Here is a 9,748-nt window from a genome sequence, read left to right as displayed (position 1 = left end):
GGGACTTTGCCTCTGGGGACTTCGCCTCCGGGGACTTCGCCCCCGGGACTTTCGAATCCTTTGAATCGAAAAAAATCGAATCAGCGCCTATGAATCGAAAAAAAAATCGGATGTGTTGTTTATGAACCAACGAACCAATATGCATCTATACATATAAATAAATAAATATATATATATATATATATATATATATATATATATATATATATATATATATATATATATATATATATATATATATATATATATATATATATATATATAAAAACACGTACCACGTACCACTCAGTGTGTTTTCGCCCTAACTCCTGTCCGCCGTCTCCCCCCCCTCCTACATTTTCGATTGCGAAATTTAAATAAGATATAGTCGTATTTGCTCCGATACGAAATGTCGAATAATTTAAAACGCAGCATCGCATAAAGTATGCAAGTAACGAGATTGCGAGTTTGACGACCGGGCGACTCTTGTCTGCATTTACGCTGATTAGAGCAAAGCCGGTGCTCGGTTTTTGCATAAAATATCTCCTGTCAAGTTTTAAAATATATGTACGTATATATATATACGTCTGACTCTTCGATAAAATGCTAAAATGAAAAATAAATAAATAAATAATACTACAAAAAGATGAAAAAAAAAAAACCAAGCACTAACAGAATGATAAATTCAATATTGAAATTCTATTGAGAGCGCTTTATGCTCCGTAATATATTGCCGATTTTTAATGGTCGATTTTCACCGTATATTTTAAAATTGAGAATAGTTTCCCGGCCACTTATATTATGTTATGACATTCGCTAATTCATCACGTGAAGATATATGTGTATAATTGTGCGGGATTAACGTCGAAAAATATTTGACAAATTAAACCCGAATTGACAATAACGGAACGTGATTTGTCGTGTGTAATACTTTTTTGTGCATAATTTATCGCTATCGAATAATAATTGTGTGATTTTGATTTATGTCGAAAATATATACACGCGAAAAACTTATAGAAAAAAAAATATATTCATAAAAACAATTCGGAAAAAACGCGCACGAGTGAACACGGACACACGAGGCGCACAAGAACGAACACGGATACGCGAGGCACTTAATAAATGTCAATCGGATGTAACATTTTATTATTAATATTTTTTCATATTATTTTTTTATGTATTATAATAACTTAACCTAATAATAGTCATTTCATACTATTTCCTTATTTATTATGTTAGCTCCAAATTGTATAAATACCTATATATTAAGTAAAAAATATTGAAATTTATCCTTTTTTACATACCTCCTTTACGTTTCACATGGCTTTGGTGTAAGTGGTCATTTTTATCTCTTATCCGATCGTTTTCATACTTTGCCATATTGCTCATTTTGGTCATCAATACACGTTAATGTATCGTCTGCCATTACGTTGGAGATAAAATATCGTATACAACGCGTTTTAAAAACGGGGAAAGTAAATCTTCCTGACGTTTAACAAGCGTTGTTTAACAAGGCGTAAACTGTTCGCCATGACACGGCATTATCAGATTTTAATTGTTTAAACGCCTATAATTCACTCTATATTTTATGAAATTTGCTCTATTGGTTCTCGTTATCTCTAATATATAAATATTTATAGTTTTAACTCTCATATGTATATATAAATTTCAAGTTTGGCGTGTAGCTTCTTGTAGGGTAATAAACGATATATATTGATTTTTGGCCAAATATGTCAGATTTGACATTTCACGGCTAAAAGTATATCTATTCACTGGGTTTTATCTGCGAGGTAAGTATTCAATAAGAAGTTATGTTGTATCTAATTGTTAATATGATTTACAATAAGCTTACATACATTTAGTTTTTTACAATAAGCTTACATACATACATCACATACAATTATTTTTAATTATCAGCTGATTTTTCAAAAATTACGTCTTAATAAATAAATGGGTGTATACCTGTATAAATAAATAAATAAAATTACTGACATTACTAACGATAGAAGATTTGAAAATGCGTATCAATAGATATACATATGTAAAGTTAAATTTAATTTTTTGCTAGGAATTTGCTGGCAGATCCTCTATAATATTCTCTATAAAGTTTTCTATCTATGTATATATGTTTATACATATATATATATATATATATATATATATATATATATATATATATATATATATATATATATATATATATATATATATATATATATATATATATATATATATATATATATATATATATATATATATATAAAATTGAATGTCTGTCTGTGTGTCTCATGTAAGCTCCTAAACTACTCGACCGATTACGATGGAAATTTTAGGATTTGTTGTATGAATGTCCGCGAAGATTACTGTGAAAAAAAATCGCCCAAAAACGGGAAAAACGGAAATAAGTGTCATTGCAACGCAATAATTTCAAATGTGTTCGCTGCCTGCGTTTTTTCGACAAATGGGAACGGGAACGGGAACGAGAACGAAAACGGGAACGGTAACGGGAATGCGTTATTGTGGCATTGCAACGCATGCCGGGTTCAGCCAGCTAGTGTATAATAAAATGAATTGCTCAGTTTGATTTGCAACATGACGAATTTGATTTGTAAAACGACGAATTTGATTTGTAAAATGACGAATTCGATTTGTAAAACGAATAATTTGATTTGTAAAATGACGAATTCGATTTGTAAAATGACGAATTTGAAGTTTAACAACTGTATGTACTATGTGTACGGGTCTAAGTGACGAGACAGAATGTTAAATTACAGATAACACAAATATCGGAAGGCAAAGATCGAAAATCAAAAGATCTTAAGTCCAAAGATCAAAAAAAAATGGTGCATGGTAAACGGTACATACTCACTTAATTTGCGCGAGCAGGATAAAACAGGAACAAGAGGAACATGCTTTTTCTCCCGTATTCTGCGCGCGCACATTAATACGGGAGGAAAAGCCTCTTCCTCTTGTTCCTGTTGTATCCTGCTCGCGCAAATTAAGTGAGTATGTACCGTTTACCTTGCACCATTTTTTTTTGATCTTTCGATTTTCCATCTTTGCCTTCCGATATTTGCGTTTTCTGTAATTTAACATTCTGTGTCGTCACGGAGACCGACTATGTTTGCACACAGAAACGTTTGCACTGTAAAAAAGAAACAAATTCCTAAGTATAAACCGATAAATTTGATTCAACCCAAATAAAAAAAAACACAAACAAATCGCCACAAGAAAAGAAGACGACGGACAAAATTTAACATTGACGAATCTCCAAAGATCAGAAGCTCGGAAATGAGAATCGAGCGATGAGGAGGACAAGGAGGCCCCCCCGGGGAGAAGCATCCAAGTTAGATGGCGACATTTGAATTGGTAATTTTCCTCACCGAAGACATTCCTTTTGAGATAGCTGATACACCGACAACCACCGCGTTTGAAAATACTATCGGAATAAACGAGACACATAATTAGACATAAACAAATAAACAAAACAACAACACTAATCTATATTCATGCCTCGAAACTTTCTCACAGACAAGTTTGAGTTTTTCGTTACAAAATCTCAGTCTCACATAACAGCATCTCTGGGTATATACATACATATATGTAAATGTTAATTGCTATCGTTAACTTCGGTGCAGTTGTAAAAGTGCATCGGTGGTGTGTAAAATTAAAACCGAGGTCGATCGGTAAATGATATTGCGTTCTGCACGAAAGCAATGATAAATAAATTTTGCACTTAATTAGGTGCCCGGCAATAAATTGTTAAATCGATGGTTATATTTTACACTCGGTGCTCATTATAAGAAATAAAATCGAAATGAATGCAGGCCGTAAATCGTTCACTGAAATCGAACACTTATGAATAACTTAGTGCATATTTTTATTTTGTAAGAGCCAGATTTAATTGTTTTCAGTTGAAAAAAGAATTCCGAACTGTATTTAAATACTGAATTTAATAAAATTGTGATAGAGTTGCATTTTTATGCAAGAATTAATGGAAAAGTTAGATCTTTTATAGCAAATATGTTGTTGTAGTTGTTTTTCAGCGATGAAAAACTTGTCTGTCAACTGTTTATACTTTTGATTACAATACTTATTGAATCTGTTGAGTGTTTGGGAAAAAATATTCACAAAATAGTATATTTGCTGTCTTTCAAAGACTGAATAGGTACTGAAGAAGGATTGTAAATAGGTTTTTGAGCTCTTTTCCTATTATGCTGTAGATTAACATTAGAATAATATAATACTATGATTACTAACCAAATTAAATTAAATTGTAAAATAGAAAATGATATAGCAAATGACCTCACTTGTAAATATTCTATTTTCGCTGACGACATTAAACTTTATTGTCCTGCCAACTCAGATGGCAGAAATTCCCTTCAAAGCGATTTGGACACAATTGCCACGTGGTCTAAAACTTGGCTTTTAACTTTAAATGTTAAGAAATGCTCTGTTCTCCACCTAGGAAATAATAACCCAAATCTTTCCTACAAAATAAACAGCCTTTTCCTGAATTGCGTCCAATACCAATTAGACCTAGGTATCATCACCACTTGCGACCTAAAATGGTCCGCTCATATAAATCATATTGTCAACAAAACTTACTCATTTTTGTATGTTATAAAGCGGGTATTCAATTTTCTAAATTTAACTATTTTAACAAAAATATATAAAACTTTCATCAGACCTAGACTTGAATACGCTTTTTGCATATGGAATCCTCATTTTAAAAAGGATATTACATGTATTGAAAGGGTTCAAAGGAGAATTTCAAAGATTCCTTCTGAACTCAAATCACTTTCTTATAATGAAAGATTGAAAATAATGAATCTCACTACATTGGAGACGAGAAGATCTAGAGGTGACTTAATCGAAGTCTATAAAATTCTTAATAATCACTATAATTGTCATATGTCTAATGTTATTTCATTCAACATAAACACTCACCTCAGAGGTCACACGCTTAGACTCCAAAAAGATAAATCTAATAAATTGATCAGAGATACATTCTTTTCTAACAGAGTGGTTTCAGTTTGGAATAGTCTTCCCAACGATTTAGTAACCTCTATTAATATTAATATTTTTAAGAATAAACTTGATACTTTTTTTAAAACCAAAGGATTTTTGTGATTCTTCTTTCCCATAATCATATTTCTGTATTTTTATCTTTTTTTGTTTATTTATTTTATATTTTTTTTTTTCTTCTCTTATTTTATTTTATTTTAATATTGTTTTTTTTTAATGTATTTTAATTTTTCTCATTGTTTTATTGCATATATGTATAATTTGTAAAATTATGTTTATTCAAACCCCTTGGGCCTATCGGCTTTGCCGCCTCCCCCAAGTATATTAAATAAATAAATAAATAAATAAATAAATAGATCAGTAGCTATTAAAATAGATATAAGATGTATTGTGAACATAATTTCGTAATAATAAAAAGCATTTAAAAATCAAAATCGAGAATGTTTAAGCTTTTACGTTTGGAAAAAGATCTTCGATCAGTGCGTTTCGCCAGCGATGACGTATGAATGCCAAAATTCTACAAAAAATCCAATGCACTCAGAAGTATGGAACGCTGTATGCTTGGCATAAGGAGGAAAGACAGGAAACGGAATACGTGGGTGAGAAGTATGACAAGAGTAGTGGATATAGTAGATAGAGTGAAGAGATTGAAATGGCAATGGGCACGTGGCTAGAAAAATGGACGAAAAGTGCACAAAAGAAGAAAATGGCACCCGATAGAATGCAAAATGGTAAGAGGAAGACCACAGGGAAGACGAGTAGATGAAATGAGGAAAAATGAGGAAAATTTGTGGGGTGAGATGGTTAAGAGTTGCACAAAACAGTCTACAGCCGCTCACCATCCAGCAGTGGATTGTGAGCGGCTGTAGATGATAATGATGATCTCTCAAAGACAATTTTCGTAGCTAGAGATAGGTATTAATTATAATCTAATATATAATCTCGAAAGAGACTTTGTGTGTACGGTTTAATTACGTGTTACGGTTGAATTGTGTGTACGGTTTAACGGTAAGGTTTGTTGGGAGCATCGAAAACAAATCAAAGTTTCGATGACGATGATATCGATATATGGTTGAATATTATTTTTTTCGACTCAAATAAATTTAATAAAAAAACAAATGAATATTTACTATTAGTTTCGCCATTTTAAGCTGTTTATATTACAAATACCGAGCGAAGCCGGGTAAAACAACTAGTGTTCGATAATATAATAGCCTGCTCTATTTGTAGACCTCCATTATAAACAGAACAAAACTACCCCTATTATTTATCATTAGATATCGGATGGTCAGTTATATTATATAAATACCGAGCGAAGCCGAGTAAAAAAACACTAGTGCATAATATTATCGAAAAAAAGATAGCTAGAATGTTAAATGTTGAGCAAATTTTAGCAAATAGTTTAATCCATTTCAAATCAATTTTTATGATACATCCATATGTGTAAGAGATGATAAATTGTAACAAATTATGGCAAAAAAATATATATACATGAGATATTTAACACGATTTTCATTAATGAAAATCACTTTTCTAAACGGAATTAACCCAGTAATATTTCTTGTGCTGAATCTTTTTACTTTTTTTTTGTACAACAAAAATATGCAAAAGCATGTAAAAATTTACTTTCAAAAACAATCATTATGGTAAACTTCGTCGACATATTGCACTTATCTAGAAAAAAAATGGTACAACAACAACGCTTTAAATTAAAAAAAAAAAAAAACTGATCGACACCACTCGATAATGTCTACGCTTCGTATAAATAAATACAACATAATCGTGCTTGTCGTTTCTTTTCATTTTCATTTATTTAACTAAACACATAGAATTATTCTCATCTCATGATAATTACAAGACGAATCACTGGCGGTGAATAATACTAATTAATAACGTTATATAAACACACACACAGGTCGTGATTTATGCGAATGCGTGGGCGCCATTAATGGGCTTCGATGGCAAGATATCATCGATGTAAAATAATCGACACATAAATTAACCCATCGTTTATTAAACTTTAATTGTCCGAGACGGACAGATTCCCAAGACTTTGGCCGAACGGTACATTACATAATAACGTATTCATAAAATCAAAATAAATGAAATTTTTGAGGAACTTACTGACTAACAGTTCCCGAATCAAATTTTCAAGAAATTTTAAGAACCTTCTACTGAATACCAAAATGAAAAAAAGTAGTTGAATATTCAATATATGTACATTGTATATCTGAACTGGATACGTCACTAATACCGATTCAAAATACATTTATTGAAATAAAACGTCTTTATGTATAGTAGAGTGAATTGAATTGAACGTGTTATGAATCATTCCTCTGCGCCATTGAGGTAGAAGCTGGAAAGGCCTCTATCTTGATAATTACCTCACAAACCTAACCCGTTTCTTAAGTGCATGTAGATTTTATTTTTTTTTCATATATACATTTATTTAAAATCAGCTTAGTAAAAATTGTAAAATATGCCTTTTATCTAAAATTATTTTATAAATATTTAAAAATGTATTTTATAATTATTTAAAAATGTATTTTATCTAAAATACGCTACAAAATTAATTATCTGCTTGTCTGAATGTAGCCAAGATTATAAATAAAATACTGAATCAATAAAATTATTGGATTTGCAGAATAATTCTTCGCTATGTAATTTTGTACTACATATGTATATACTAAAGTAGAACCGAACATGCTGTCGCATTCGTGCAATTTGTTGTAACATTATAAAGATGTAAAATAATTTATATATATATATATATATATATATATATATATATATATATATATATATATATATATATATATATATATATATATATATATATATATATATATATATATATATATAGCCAGCAGCATAGCTCGGACGTTAAGCTTCTGCTTACCGTCAAGAAGGTGCCGGGTTCTATCCCTAATGAAAATGAATTTTTCAGAGTATGCTGTTGGTCAGACCTGGATTTGTGACTCCTATCAGAGTTAGCCAATTTTCTCTGATTTCATTGTTGAAACGGTTCCCGGAAAAAAAAATTGGCTAAAAATCCTTCCTACCTACTATGTCACCACTATTTGAAATTTGATTGATGTACAATAAAAATTTATGTACAATTCATAGATGTCTCGTTAATTTGCGAGTTTTTTCAGTGTCTCGCAATTCAACGACTTATAATAAAAATGCTGCATTTGTATTTGTAATTGGCCAGGAAGGCGCATTGGGATTTACCTGTAAGGCCTTCCTGGTATATATGTAAAATAAAAAATAAAATAAAAATAAAATAAAATATATATATATATATATATTTTTTAATTATTTCTTATTTAACTTTTGAAGGACGGAGCGTCGAGATCGAATGAATGTCCCGAACCGGGGTCGAGTAAGACCCCAGTATTTTATAATCAAAATACAGCTTTTCTCAATACAAATGGGTTCAATATATATCTTATTAATCATTTTATACATCAAAGTTTTAGTCCTATAGGATGTTTCGACTATTTTTGTATTAAAAAATAACGAAAGGCGTCGACATGCAAACGCACATAGGTAAGGCCAACAGGCGACTGCATGCCTCAATAGCCATGCGCCAAAATCGACAAAAACAATAGCTTACGAAAATATAGCTGTCTCTTTCTCTCGCATTGATTCGTCAATCAACAAGAATATGCAAGCAAGCGAACAGTCAAAAACATAACTTATCTCTACCGCCTTTAAATCATACTTTGGAACGTACAATTGTATAAATATATATTTTTACGATGTACCCCTTTTCTAAATCTGTTTAAATAAATTTCTTGTAGTTCATTCTACGAATAGAAGAAATATAGGGTGTATATCTTTGAAAACCACATAGTTATTACGAAAAACACAAAAATTGGTGCACTTGCATACCCCACTTCGGTGACGGAGGGTTGTTGTATGTCATATTATTACAATATAATTCAATGCAAGGTCTTTAATAATATTACTGTAGGTTTTACTGTCCATAACATGACGTTGACAATTTCTTTTATCGTCTAAAAAATACAAATATTTTGTATATTAAAATTTTATTAATGTAAATATTTCAAAATACGAAACACGAACTCAAAACGAACAAAAATAAAAGTCAAATTCTACAGACCGCTATACGCAAGAACAATGTTGTATTTCTTGAACAAAATGCAATGCGAAACTGAAACGAAATGTAATTGGCCATCGCGGGCCATGTAGATTACCCAGATATATGTAAGTGCAACTATACAATGAACGTTTAATTTTAAAGTGTTTTCGAAATCTTATTAATTTGCAGGGGTTGTATCTAGCTTAGATATTGAAAAAAGGGTTGCGATTTAAAAAGATTGGGAACCCATGATCTTTAGAACAAATTGCAGAGTGGGAACGAGGAGGGGTTTCATAACAAAATCATGATTTATTAAGAGAAAAAAAAACACATTTCAACGTATTAAATAAAATAACGATATTGAAGCAAACTTATTACCTGTTCATTCTTAAAACACTACCAGTATAATCAAACGACTACAATACAGAAGATTTTCACACATACGATCAAACCAAAGTACCTATACACATACGCAATAAGATGACGAAATTTTGCGGTCACATTTTCAAAAAAAAAAATAAAGCTTCAGCTTTACAAAAAAGCAAAAGTCGGCTAAAATCAAAATCAAAAATTAAAAGAAAAAAAATCGCGCATTCGTGCTAAGTAGTCAACGTTTCCGAGCAATAAATTTTA

The sequence above is a fragment of the Arctopsyche grandis genome, chromosome 12 (genome assembly GCF_051622035.1).
Source record: "Arctopsyche grandis isolate Sample6627 chromosome 12, ASM5162203v2, whole genome shotgun sequence".
Taxonomy (NCBI): Eukaryota; Metazoa; Arthropoda; class Insecta; order Trichoptera; family Hydropsychidae; genus Arctopsyche; species Arctopsyche grandis.
This window is presented reverse-complemented; position numbering follows the sequence as displayed.